The 12,978-nt window shown below is 47.4% G+C and overlaps 1 protein-coding gene across 6 annotated transcripts in view; it reads left to right on the forward strand.

Moving 5' to 3' along the window:
* The window catches only part of LOC115475628 (dual specificity tyrosine-phosphorylation-regulated kinase 1A-like), a 521,782-nt gene that overhangs the window by 343,777 nt on the left and 165,027 nt on the right, over positions 1 to 12,978 (forward strand). The gene's annotated exons all lie outside the window — the stretch shown is intronic.

The following is a 12,978-nucleotide window of genomic DNA, read 5'->3' on the forward strand; positions in this document are numbered from 1 at the left end:
TAATACACAGATAGATGCTTTTTTCACCTCCATACACACCCTTTCCCATTCCTTCACACTCATTTCAATATTTAGATCTCGCTCCCACACTGTCATATAGGGTAATTTCTTCATTTTGTCTCCCCTTATATATCTATATAATCTGGATATACCCTTCTTTCCTCCCTCCAAGGTTTCCCATATGTTTTCCAATATCTCTCGTTCACGTGGATCAGACTGCAACCACCCTTGTCCCTTCATAAAATGCCTAACTTGTAAATAAGCATAATGATCGGAATCTGGCAGTACGAATTTCCTTTGAAGGGTTACAAACTCTCTTAACACCCCTTCAGACATAAGGTCCCTAAATCTTTTCAGTCCCTTTCGATTCCACTCCCGAAATACCCCTCCCTCTCGCCCTGCGGGAAACTCAGCTTCTTGCCTAATATATGCTAAGGTAGAGGTTTTTACCCCCTTCTTAAATTTGTACTTTAGTACATCCCAGATATGTTGCAAGTGAGATATAAATGGATTATGATTTCCCTGGCGATAGTTAGACATCTTTACAGATCCCCACACTCCTCTTTCCAGATTACTCCCAGGTATTAAATCTTGTTCCAGAGTCGCCACAGGTGATCTATGCCCTTTGCTCCATTCCGCCACCTGTTTCAACTGCGCTGCTTGATAGTACCACAAAACATTGGGTAGCCCCCGTCCTCCCTCCTCCACCTTCCCCCACATAATTCTTTTGGATATTCTAGCCCGCTTGCCCCCCCACGCAAACCGAGACAAATCAGCTTGTAATTTATTTAGAGCTGCTGTGGGAACCTCCAGCGGCAATGTTTGGAATAGAAACAACATCCGGGGAACCAAGTTCATCTTTATCACCGCTATCCTGCCCCACCATGATAACAGTCCATTTTTCACCTGCTCATATCTGTACGCAGTTCCCGGAATAACGGAGCGTAATTCAATCCGTATAGCTTTGTGATATCCCTTGATATCCAAATTCCTAAATATTTAAAATTATCTCGTGCATGCCTGAAGGGAAGTTTTTGCAACAGAGCTTCCAACACAATTTGAGATGTATTGATACTCAAAATTTCCGATTTATCATAGTTTACTTTAAATCCAGACAACTCTCCGAAATTTCGAATCTCATTACAAATGCGAGTTAAAGACTCTTCCGGATGACTTACATAAAAGAGAATATCATCAGCAAACAAAGCTATCTTATGTTCCCCTGCTCCCGCTTGAAATCCTCGTATCTGTGTTGTCTCCCTAATCTTCTGTGCAAACGGCTCAATTGCTATAGCAAAAAGCAAAGGTGAAAGTGGGCACCCTCTCTGTATCTGTACCGGATCTGAATATCCCCCATTGACTTTTATCCTTGCCATTGGTGCTGTATATAGTCCCTGGAGCCAAGTTACAATCCCCTTACCAAATCCCATGACCTTTAATACCTCCCAAAGATAGTTCCACTCTACACGGTCAAAGGCCTTTTCTGCATCAGTTGTTAGCAACACCATATCATCCTCCCTTTGTTGTGCCTCCCATATTATATTTAATGTTCTCCGGATATTGTCAGCTACTTGCCTTTTGGGGATAAAGCCAGATTGATCCGGATGAATTAACTGAGGCAGAAATGTATTAATTCTTTCGGCCATTACCTTAGCCAATATCTTGATATCAATATTTATTAAAGAAATCGGTCTATACGAGCCACATTGTGTTGGATCTCGACCTGGCTTAGGGAGGACCGTAATCCCCGCTTCATACATACTTTTCGGTAACTTCCCTGTTTTGAAACATGCATTTCCCACCCTCACTAACAATGGACCTATTTCCTTACCCAACAATTTATAAAATTTGGCCGTGTATCCATCTAAACCCGGTGCTTTCCCCCCCTTCAAGCCCTTAATTACTCCTTCTATCTCCTCCACCGTAATAGGTTTATCTAAATATTCTCTCTGATTTTCCGTTAACCTTTGTAGACCTAACCCCTCCAGATATTGTTGAATTTCTACCGTGCTGGCTCTCGTTTCTTTGGCATACAGGGCTGAATAATACTGAGCAAATCTTTTCCGAATCTCCTTATCCTGGTGAGCTAACTGGTCTCCTACCCCCTTTATCTTGGTGATTGTGTGATATATCTGCTGTTGTCTTAAACTTCGTGCCAGCATTTTACCCGCCTTATTGCTATACTCAAAATACTTCTGTTTTGTAAGTTTGCGATAATATTCCATTTGGCGTAATTGAATCCGTTGTAACTCTGCCCTGCATTCATGCAGTTCCCCCCAAATTCCCTGATTTCGTCCCCCTTGATGCTGAGCTTCTAGAGTGACTAGCCTTTGTCGCACCCTCAACTCTTGTTGCTGTCTCTCTCTCTTACGCTGACTCCCTTTCCTAATCAAATGCCCTCTTACTACCACCTTTAGAGCATCCCAAAGGATCCCATCAGAGATTTCCCCATTATCATTATGTTTCAAATATTCTTGTATCACTATTCCAATTTCTTCACAAGCATCTACAGTGTCTAGCAAGGATTCATTTAATCTCCAAAAAGTATGACCCCGTTCTCTCCCTAATCCCTTCCAAGAGATCCAAATAGGTGCATGATCTGATGCATGGATGGTTCCTATACCCGAATCCCTCACCTTACCCCATAAATTACGTGAACTCCAAAGGGTATCTAATCTATTATAAGTACGCTGTGCATGGGAATAGAACGAATAAGTCCGTTGCCCCGGATGTTGCATCCTCCAAACATCAATCAGGTCCAGATCCTTGACCATTCTCAGAAGCTTGGTCGTATTTGCCTGACCCCTCCCCCTCGCACCTTTAGAGCGGTCCAAGTCTGACAAGGCCCAGTTGAAATCACCCCCTAGTATTATATCCCCTGATACAAATTGGAGCAGTTCCTGCCTTAAAGCCTCAAAAAATGCACCTTGCCCCTCATTAGGAGCATAAACATTAATTAATGTAATTGGTTGGTTATTTACTTTACCTTTAATCGCTATACATCTACCCTGGCTTTCCACATATGTTTGTTCATGAACAAAGGCGACTGTATCTTTTATATAAATTGCCAGCCCTCCTTTTTTCCCCCCTCTGGGATCAGCCTGGAAAAATCCAGTGCCCATATTTTTATATTGTAGTAGTCTTTCATCTTTCTTTTGAATATGAGTTTCTTGCAACATTACAATGTCCCAATGCATTTTATAAATTTCCCTATATATAATGCTTCTTTTCTCAGGGGTATTCAAGCCATTCACATTCCATGATCCCACTGTTATCCCACCCCCCTCCCTACCCCCCCCTGCCCCTCCCCTCCCCCATTAAGTCCCCTCAACTGGCCTCCAAGCTTAGATGCCAGTTAGTTCCCCAAGGAAGTGTCGTTCCGATGGGTTTTCCATCCTCAATTTATCTTTCATGTCCCCCCTTACCCACCCTCATCCATCTCGTCTAATCCCCTTTTTAATCATAGCCAACAGATATAGAAAGACATTCAATGTTTCTTAACATAACTTCTCATATAATACAGTGTACATAATACCAGATTTAGATCCGGGCTATTGCCCTGGAACCAGTAGCTCTTTCAAGTCTCTGCGTCTCTCTCATGCCCTTGATCCTCATATGTTGGGCTCCTTCTAGTGTTGCCTCTGCTTTGCTGGTTCCATCCCCCCGCTCCCTTGGCAGATTTGCCTTTTTGGGAGCTTTGAGGTGTCGCTGTTACTTCTGGCAAGTCCTTACACCCTAGTGTTGTCAATATTTTCCATGCTTCCTCTGTTTGCATTATTCTCTTTGTTTGACCACCCACTGATACCAATATGCCGCTGGGATACAGCCATCTATATCGCAGGCCTGCCTTTTGCAGATATTTAGTTATATCTTTAAAGTCCCGCCTTTTTTGTAGAGTTGCTTTCGCCAGATCTTGAAAAATCTGTACCTTTACATTATTCCATTCCACTTCCCCCATAGCGCGTGCTTTCCGCCATATTGCCTCCTTAACTTGAAAGTCATGGAAGCACACAATTATGTCTCTGGGGAGTTCACTCCTCTGCGGACCCAAACTTCTGTGGGCTCTATCAATTTTTATTGTGGGCCCTTCCAGCATTTCCTGGGGATCTTTTCCCTGATTCAAAATATAGGCACAGATCTCTTTTACAGTCTTCTCTACATCCTTGTATTGAGATTCTTCCGGCAAGCCTTTAAAACGTAAATTACTCCGTCTGGAGCGGTTTTCTAAGTCCTCTATTTGCTGCTCTATGTTCAATCTCTCTTGTTGTTCCATATTTACTTTCTTTTTTAGCGTTTTTAATTCTCCCGCCATTGCCTCTGTTCGCTCCTCAGTCTCAACTACGCGCTGACCCATCTCTTTTACCTCTTCTCGAAGCTCTGCAACCGCCGACTGTATACTTTTCCTGGTATTGATCATCTCAGATTTAAGCTCTTGAAACCATCGGATGATTTCGCTCCTTTCCACCTCGGTATCTCCCGCACTTTGTTCCTCCATATCGTTATCGGGATCTTCTTCCTCGGTCGGCGCCATTTTAGCTCCGCTCTGAAGTAGGGCCACGCTCACTTTTTTAACAGCCCGCGGCAAATCCGCCGAATACTTGTATTTCGCCAACTTTTTTCTAGCCGCCATACGCTATTATAATCCGTTTCCAGCGATCTCGGGATTAATTATCTAGCTTTTATCCTAGGGTAGACACTCTTTTATTGCTATAACCCGCGGAGCTCTACACTCTGGCTACCGACTACATCGGTGACGTCACTTCCTCCCGCCTCCTGAGTTCTTATTACCTCTGCTTTCCTCACAGCGTTTAAAAAAAAAAAAATGGAACAGAGGTTTTCCTTTGATTCTTCTATGGGACCGGAGCTGTGATACTCGGTCCAGTGAAGTAAGAGTGTTTTCTAACTCCTCCGGGGTGGGCCCGCGATCGGGGCGTTTTTGGCGCGAAACCGCCATTTTGAATTTTCCTGCCGTTTTTGGCGATGGCTGCAGAGAATGTAAAGTGCTATTCCTGGTGTGGGAAGTGCAAATCAGCAGCGGAGCTCTGTAAATCGTGCTGTGCAGGTGTAAGAACCGGCCCGAGCATGGCGAGCGATGATTCTTCCCACTCAGAGCTGGCAGCGGACGCCATTTTGAATTCTCTGCATGGCGCAGCCTCCATAGAGATGGGAGAGCTCTGAGCCCGGGGGGGGGGGGGACCTCGAATTGAGGCTATTCAGGGAGCGGCTAGCCCCGTACGGCATTTGGGTGCCCAGGGCGAGTTTTTCTCCCCTGATTTTGTGTTGTTATTGTATAAAGCATACATGCTGAAAAGAGCTCTCCCTCAAGGGTCGTCTGAGGCCCCTTCTATTGTCCCCCCCCCCGGTGGATTCTGGCCTGGGACTGCCCGCTGAGGCTTTTTTCCCTGATAATTGGCATAAAGAAAAGCGTAGAAGGGCTAATTCCCCTTCAGATTGTGGTGCACCTCCTCTCCCCCCCCCCCCCCCCCCCCCCCCCCCCCCGTGGTCGGGCTGTGAGGATTCGGAGAGTTCTGGCAGGCCTTCGTGGTCTGAGGAGCCAGAGTCAGGTGCAGAATTACCACAGGATCTGGATGATCCCTCCGCGGTGAGGATTTGCCACCGTGATGAGCTGCCAGAGCTTATTTCAGATTGCCTACAGGTCCTTTCTATTGAAGAGCCTGACAATGGCACGGCCTCCTCTGTGAATCCTAGGATGGCTAGTACCAGAAAGCCTGCTCGAGCCTTTCCTTTGCATGACTCCATCCAAGAGCTTATTTCCGCTCAGTGGGCTGACCCCGAGGGACCTTTGAAAGTTTCCAGGGCTATGGGGCAATTATACCCTCTGCGTGAGGAGCATTTGGCTCGCTTTGCAATGCCTAAAGTAGATGCCCTAGTCACTGCGGTGACAAAGAAAACTACCCTCCCTGTGGAAGGAGGAGTTGCCCTGAAGGATATACAAGACCGTAGGCTGGAAGCAGCACTTAAACGGTCCTTTGAAATTGCAGGTCTCACTGTTCGGGCGTCTGCATTCAGTTGTTATGCTGCTAGAGCCTGCCTGGCATGGTTGCAACAGGCAGTGGAACAGCCCGGAAATGGAGTGGAGCCCTTCTCGGATGTGGCTCCGCGGCTGGAGTCGGCCTTGTCCTTTTTGGCTGATGCCCTTTATGATATTGTCAGAGCTTCGGCTAAACAAATGGCAGTAGCACTGGCGGCTCACCGTCTTATTTGGCTACGACATTGGTCAGCAAACATGGCCTCTAAGCAAAGGTTGGTGAAGTTGCCCTTTCAAGCCCTTCTATTTGGTGAGGAGTTGGCAAAAAAAATTGTTAAAGGCCTGGGAGATCCTAAACCCCAGCGCTTGTCCGAAGATAGGCAGAGGCCTTCCTCCAAGGGCCAGGCGGTCCACTCCTCTTATAGACCTCGCTTCCGTGAAGCTAGAAGGTACCGCCCGGGGCGTTCTGCTGGGTTCACTTCTCGTGCCCGTTTTTCAGGAGAGGAACTCCTTTCGCTCGGACAAGCGTTCCGCAGCCACCGGCTCTAGGTCTGGGGTTCAGGGGTGACCCTCTCAATGATGGTGCGCCGGCCCCCTCCTCGCTTCCTGTCATCGGAGGACGTCTTTCCCTCTTTGCCGAGGAGTGGGCCAATATTTCCTCAGATCAGTGGGTTCTGGACCTGATCAGAGATGGCTACAGAATAGAATTCAACGCCCCCACTAAGAGACATGTTTGTGGAGTCCCGATGCAGTTCTGCCGCCAAACGGGCGGTGGTAGAGGAGACTTTGCAAGGTCTGATTCAGTTAGGGGCCGTGTCCCCGGTACCTCCCGCCAAAAACGGCTACAGCCGATACTCCATCTACTTTGAGGTGCCGCAAAAAGGTGGGTCTTTTCGCCCTATTCTGGACTTAAAAGAATTAAACAAGTCCCTGAGAGTGTGGCATTTCCACATGGAAACCCTGCGCTCCGTCATTGCTGCGGTACAGCCAGGAGAGTTTCTCACATCTCTAGACCTGAAAGAAGCTTACTTGCAAATACCAATTTGGCCCCTGCACCAGAAGTTTCTGAGGTTTGCGGCGTTGGGAAAACATTTCCAGTTCTGGGCCTTGCCTTTTGGCCTCGCCACAGCTCCCCGAACCTTTTCGAAGGTAATAGTTGCTTTGCTCAGGCGAGAAGGTATCAGGGTTCACCTGTACCTAGACTACTGGCTCATCAGAGCAGACTCTGTAACAGAGAGCTATCAGGCTACAGCCAGAGTGGTCTCAGTACTTCAATCTCTAGGCTGGGTCGTCAATATGGCCAAAAGTCACCTGACCCCCTCGCAATCTCTACCCGAGCTAAAGCGGTGCAAGCTTCAGAATCAGGTCCGTCTGCTCCTGAGGATGCCCAGCCCGCGAGCATGGGACATTGTCCAGCTGCTGGAATCAATGACAGCCACATTGGAAGTGGTGCCCTGGGCGAGAGCGCACCTGAGACCTCTACAATATTCCCTACTTCAAAGATGGTCTCCAGTTTCTCAGGATTATCAATGCAGACTTTCTTGGCTCCTTGCGGCCCGACTCAGCATGGAGTGGTGGCTCTCAGACAGCATGCTGCGGCAAGGAATGCTGCTGGCGCTCCCCGATTGGTGTCTAGTAGTGACAGATGCCAGCCTGAAGGGCTGGGATGCACATTGCAAGGGGAAGCATGCCCAGGGTCTATGGACACCCGAGGAGTCGGAGTGGTCCATCAACCGCCTGGAGTTGAAAGCGGTGTTTCAGGCGCTTCTGGCCTTTCAAGTGACCCTGGAAGGATTGGCTGTCAGAGTGATGTCGGACAACACGACAGCAGTGGCCTACATAAATCGACAAGGTGGCACTCAGTGCAGAGCACTGGCCGCGCAGGCCGAACAGATTTGCCACTGGGCCGAGCTGCATCTTCAGTTTCTGTCGGCAGCTCACATTGCAGGTCAGAGTAACGTGCAAGCCGATTATCTAAGCAGGCATCAGATCGATCCAGCAGAATGGGAACTAGCAGACGAAGTATTCCTGCTGGTATGTGCCAAATGGGGCAATATTGTGATGGATCTTATGGCGACAAGTTCAAATGCCAAAGTCCCGTGCGTCTTCAGCAGACGGAGAGATCCTCGCTCGGCGGGGTTGGATGCCTTGGCTCAACCCTGGCCTCCGGGTCTACTTTATGTGTTTCCCCCATGGCCCTTGATAGGGCGCGTGCTCCTGCGGATTCGGCTGCACCCAGGAGAAGTGGTCCTCATCGCCCCGGATTGGCCCAGGAGGCCTTGGTATGCGGACCTCCGACAGATGCTAGTGGAGGCTCCCCTTCCTTTATCTCTGGTACCAAACCTGTTGTCACAGGGCCCGGTAGCCATGGAGGACACCTGCTGCTTTGGTCTTATGGCATGGCGATTGAGAGGGCGCAATTGAGGGACAAAGGCTATTCAAACACAGTCATTTCCACTCTCCTGCAGGCCCGCAAGCGTTCCACTTCCGTGGCTTATGCCAGGATTTGGTGCCAGTTTGAGTCTTGGTGTGCTTCAAAGCGATCACACCCATGCGGGCTCCTGTCTCGCCGATTCTGGACTTTTTGCAGGATGGTGTACAAATAGGCTTGGCCTATAATTCCCTGCGGGTGCAAGTGGCAGCGTTGGCCTCCCTTCGTGGTAAGGTTGAAGGCTTGTCTTTAGCTGCTCATCCAGATGTGGCACTGTTTCTTAGTGGGGTGCTTCGGCTCCAGCCTTCCGTGCGAGCACCCTGTCCAGCTTGGAACCTGGGGCTAGTTTTGAAGGCCCTGCAGGCTTCTCCTTTTGAGCCGCTTCGGCAAGCATTGGAGAAAGATTTGACACTAAAGGCCCATTACTTCGGCGAGACGGGTGTCAGAGCTCCAGGCGCTGTCCTGTAGAGACCCATTTCTGCAATTCTCAGAGTCCTGGATCACGGTTCGAAACGTGCCTTCCTTCATGCCTAAGGTGGTTTCAGCGTTTCACCTAAACCAGCATATTTTCTTGCCCTCCTTTGATAAGGAGGAGTTTCCAGAATCTTTTGGGCAGTTGCACCTGTTGGATGTGCGCAGGACTCTGCTGCAGTATCTGCGAGTTACTCTTTCAGGATCTATGATCATCTGTTTGTTTTGCTATCAGGTCCTCGCAGAGGGTCTCCAGCGTCTAAAGCCACTATTGCCCGCTGGCTCAAAGAAACTATCTTTTCAGCATATCTGCTTGCCGGCCGGTCTCCACCTGTAGCCTTTAAGGCGCATTCTACCAGAGCGATTTCTTCCTCTTGGGCTGAAACTGGAGCACTCTCTCATCAAGAGATATGCAGTGCAGCAACATGGGCTTCTAAGCTCTCTTTTGTCCGACATTACAGGCTGGATGTGGCTGCTAGGAGGGTTGCGCGTTTTGGAACACAAGTGCTAGCGCGTGGTGTGACCTGTTCCCACCCTATCTAGGGATTGCTTTGTTACATCCCATACGTAATGGCTTGATCTGCTTGATGACAAGGAAGGGAAAATTAGGTTCTTACCTTGGTAATTTTCTTTCCTTTAGTCACAGCAGATGAAGCCATGAGCCCTCCCTGTATGATTGTCTGTGTGCTGTGAATCTGTTTCAGGTTCTGTTCTTGTTTACCAAAGTTCCTTCCTTGGGAGAAAGTTGGAAAACAGTCTTCAGGATTCATGTTCACTTATAGAAGGATGAGTCCATTCCCTCCAGTTTATGTTTTGGAGGATGAGTTTATTCCCTCCAGGAGGTTGCGTGTATCCCCTCCAGTTATACAATAAGGAGGACAAGTTTATTCCCTCCAGGAGGATGTGCTCATTCCCTTCTTTTGAGTTCATGCCCTTGTTAAGGGGCCATCGTTCGCTGTGAGGAAAGTTCATGTTATTCCCATTGCGGTTTGCCATACTGCTTTGGAAGCTTCAAATACTGAAGAGGCAGTGGAGCTGGCTGGCCATGAGGCACTGTGAAAAGTTGAGTGCTTTCTATCTCCCCCTGCTGGTTGATGGACACAACCCATATGTAATGGCTTCATCTGCTATGACTAAAGGAAAGAAAATTACCAAGGTAAGAACCTAATTTTCCCTTTCTTGTTATGAAGCTCAGCACACTTCCTGCTTTGGCCACTACCTTGTCACATTGTTTTGACGCCTTGATATCAGACACCATCACCCGAAGATCTCTCTCTCACCTGAACTGTGCTTACTAGCCTTTTGCCCCATATCTTGTACATCATCTTTGGATTTCTACACCTCACTCTACCTTTTCTATTAAATTTTAATTGCTAGATCTTAGACTGCTCTAAAAAAAATCACTTCTCACGTTTTCTACTCTCTCTGGGGTGTCCAGTCTGTTGCAAATTTTCATGTCATCCTATAAAAAGGGAAACTTTTCCTTTTAACCCTTTGACTGTCCAGCTCATTTTTGAAAGAGAAGGGCGCCCATCTTCCGACACAAATTGAGAGATGGGCGTCCTCTCAGGGTCATCCAAATCGGCATAATCGAAAGCCGATTTTGGGTGTCCTCAACTGCTTTCCGTCGTGGGGACGACCAAAGTTCAAGGGGGCGTGTCAGCAGTGTACCGAAGGCGGGACAGGGCGTGGTTAAGAGATGGGTGTCCTCGGCCGATAATGGAAAAAAGAAGGGCGTCCCTGACTAGCATTTGGCCGACTTTACTTGGTCCCTTTTTTTTCACGACCAAGCCTCGAAAAGGTGCCCAAACTGACTAGATGACCACCGGAGGGAATCAGGGATCACCTCCCCTTACTCCCCCAGTGGTAACCAACCCCCCCCCCCCCCCCCCCCCACCCAAAAAAAAAATTTTAAACATATTTTTTTCCAGCCTCTATGACAACCTCAAATGTCATACTCAGCTCCATGACAGCAGTATGCAGGTCCCTGGAGCAGTTTTTAGTGGGTGCAGTGCACTTCAGACAGGCGGACCCAGGCCCATCCCCCCTACCTGTTACTCTTGTGGTGGTAAATGGGAGCCCTTCAAAACCCACCCGAAACCCACTGTACCTACATGTAGGTGCCCCCTTCATCCCTAAGGGCTATGGTAGTGGTGTAGAGTTGTGGGGGGGGGGGGGGGTTTGGGGGGTTGAGGGGCTCAGCACACAAGGTAAGGGAGCTATGCAGCTGGGAGCAATTTGTGATGTCCACTGCAGTACCCCTAGGGTGCCTGGTTGGTATCCTGGCATGTGAGGGGTACCAGTGCACTACGAATGCTGGCTCCTCCCATGACCATAAGCCTTGGATTTGGTTGTTTTTGAGATGGGCGTCCTCGGTTTCCATTATCGGTGAAAACAGAGGCCACCCATCTCTAAGGTCGACCTAAATGTTGAGATTTGGGCGTCCCCAACCTTATTACTACTACTACTTTTCACTTCTATAACGCTACAAGGCATACACAGCGCTGTACATCATACACAAAAAGACAGTCCCTGCTCAAAGAGCTCACAATCTAAACAGGACAAACACACAGATAGAACAACTAAGAGGTAAGGGAATTAAAGAGAGGTGGGGATAAAAGGGTACAGGGCAAGTGAGTAGTGGTTAGGAGTCAAAAGCAGTGTTAAAGAGGTGGGCTTTTAGCCTGGATTTGAAAATGGCCAAAGACGGGGCTAGACGTACAGGCTCGGGAAGTCTATTCCAGGCGTGAGGTGCAGCGAGATAAAAGGAACGAATTTAGCAGTAGAGGAGAAGCGAAAGATGGACTCCCATCTTGTTTCAATAATACGGGATACCCCGCCCCTTCGCCGGCAGGTCCTTAGAGAGAAGCGCCCTTAGAGATGGGCGCGCTGTTCGATTATGCCCCTCCATGTCACTTACAAATATATTAAATAGAATTGGCCCCAGTACAGATTCCTGAGGCATTACTCATTTTTCTTTCCTCAATGCAGATTCCATTCAGTACTTCCCTTTGTTATCTATCAGTCAAACAGTTTCCAAACCATTTCAACACCTTGGGTTCTAATTCAACACACTCAGCTTATTCATAAGCCTTCTGTGAGGAAAGACTTCTAAAATCCAAGTAGACTATGTCTTATCACGTGTCCTCAATCAAATTCGCCCTGTCAGTGAAATCATTCAGATTAGTTTGGCATGATTTACCTTTGGTAAATCCATGTTGTCTTGGTTCTTGTAACACATTAGATTCCAGGAGGTTCATTGTCCTTTCCTTCAGCAGCTTCTTTGTTAGTTTTCCCATCACTGAAGTGAGGCTTACTGGCCTGTAAGTTTCACACTTTTTCTTTATTCCCATTTCTGTGAAGAGGGGGAACCTCTCGCATCTCCAGGGATCTATTAAATCTCTCTCTCTGAGCTCCCTCGATATCCTTGGATGTATCCCACTTGGCTCTATAGCTTTGTGCACTTTCAGTTTTTCAAGTAGTTCATAAACAGTTTTTTCTGTGAATGGTACAGTAACAATAGCAATCTCATATGTAATCTTGTAAGGCAACCACAGTTATTCTCTAGGATTTTTTTCTGTGAACACAGTATTTGTTTAGCAGGTCTGCTTTTTCCTCATCACTTTGCACATAGTGAGTGTTAGAAACTTTCAGTCTTACAATTCCATTTCTAGCCTTTTTTGTTTCCCCAATATATCTGAAAAATGTCTTACCTGTACATTGCTAGTTGAATTTATCTCTTTACTGCTTTGAGTTTTATCTGGTAATCTTTTCATTGTTCATCTTCTTGAGTTCTAATGCCGAGTGCTTTTGCTTTTATTTTTCTAGCCACTTATTTGGAGAATCATATCAGTTTCCTTTTTCTCAAGCATTTGTTTATATTCCTTACATAAAGATCTGTGACCAGTTTTAGAGCTCAGCTTGGACCACTGTACTTCCACTTCTCCTATATCTACCCATCCTGCCAGGTTGAAATCTAGTACTTTCAGTTTAGCTCTTATATTGAACCATATCATGTGATAATTGCTATTGCCTAGGTTGGCACTCTCCTGGATTCTCAACGTATTTTCTCCATTTGTGAACACTA

The sequence above is a fragment of the Microcaecilia unicolor genome, chromosome 8 (genome assembly GCF_901765095.1).
Source record: "Microcaecilia unicolor chromosome 8, aMicUni1.1, whole genome shotgun sequence".
NCBI lineage: Eukaryota > Metazoa > Chordata > Amphibia > Gymnophiona > Siphonopidae > Microcaecilia > Microcaecilia unicolor.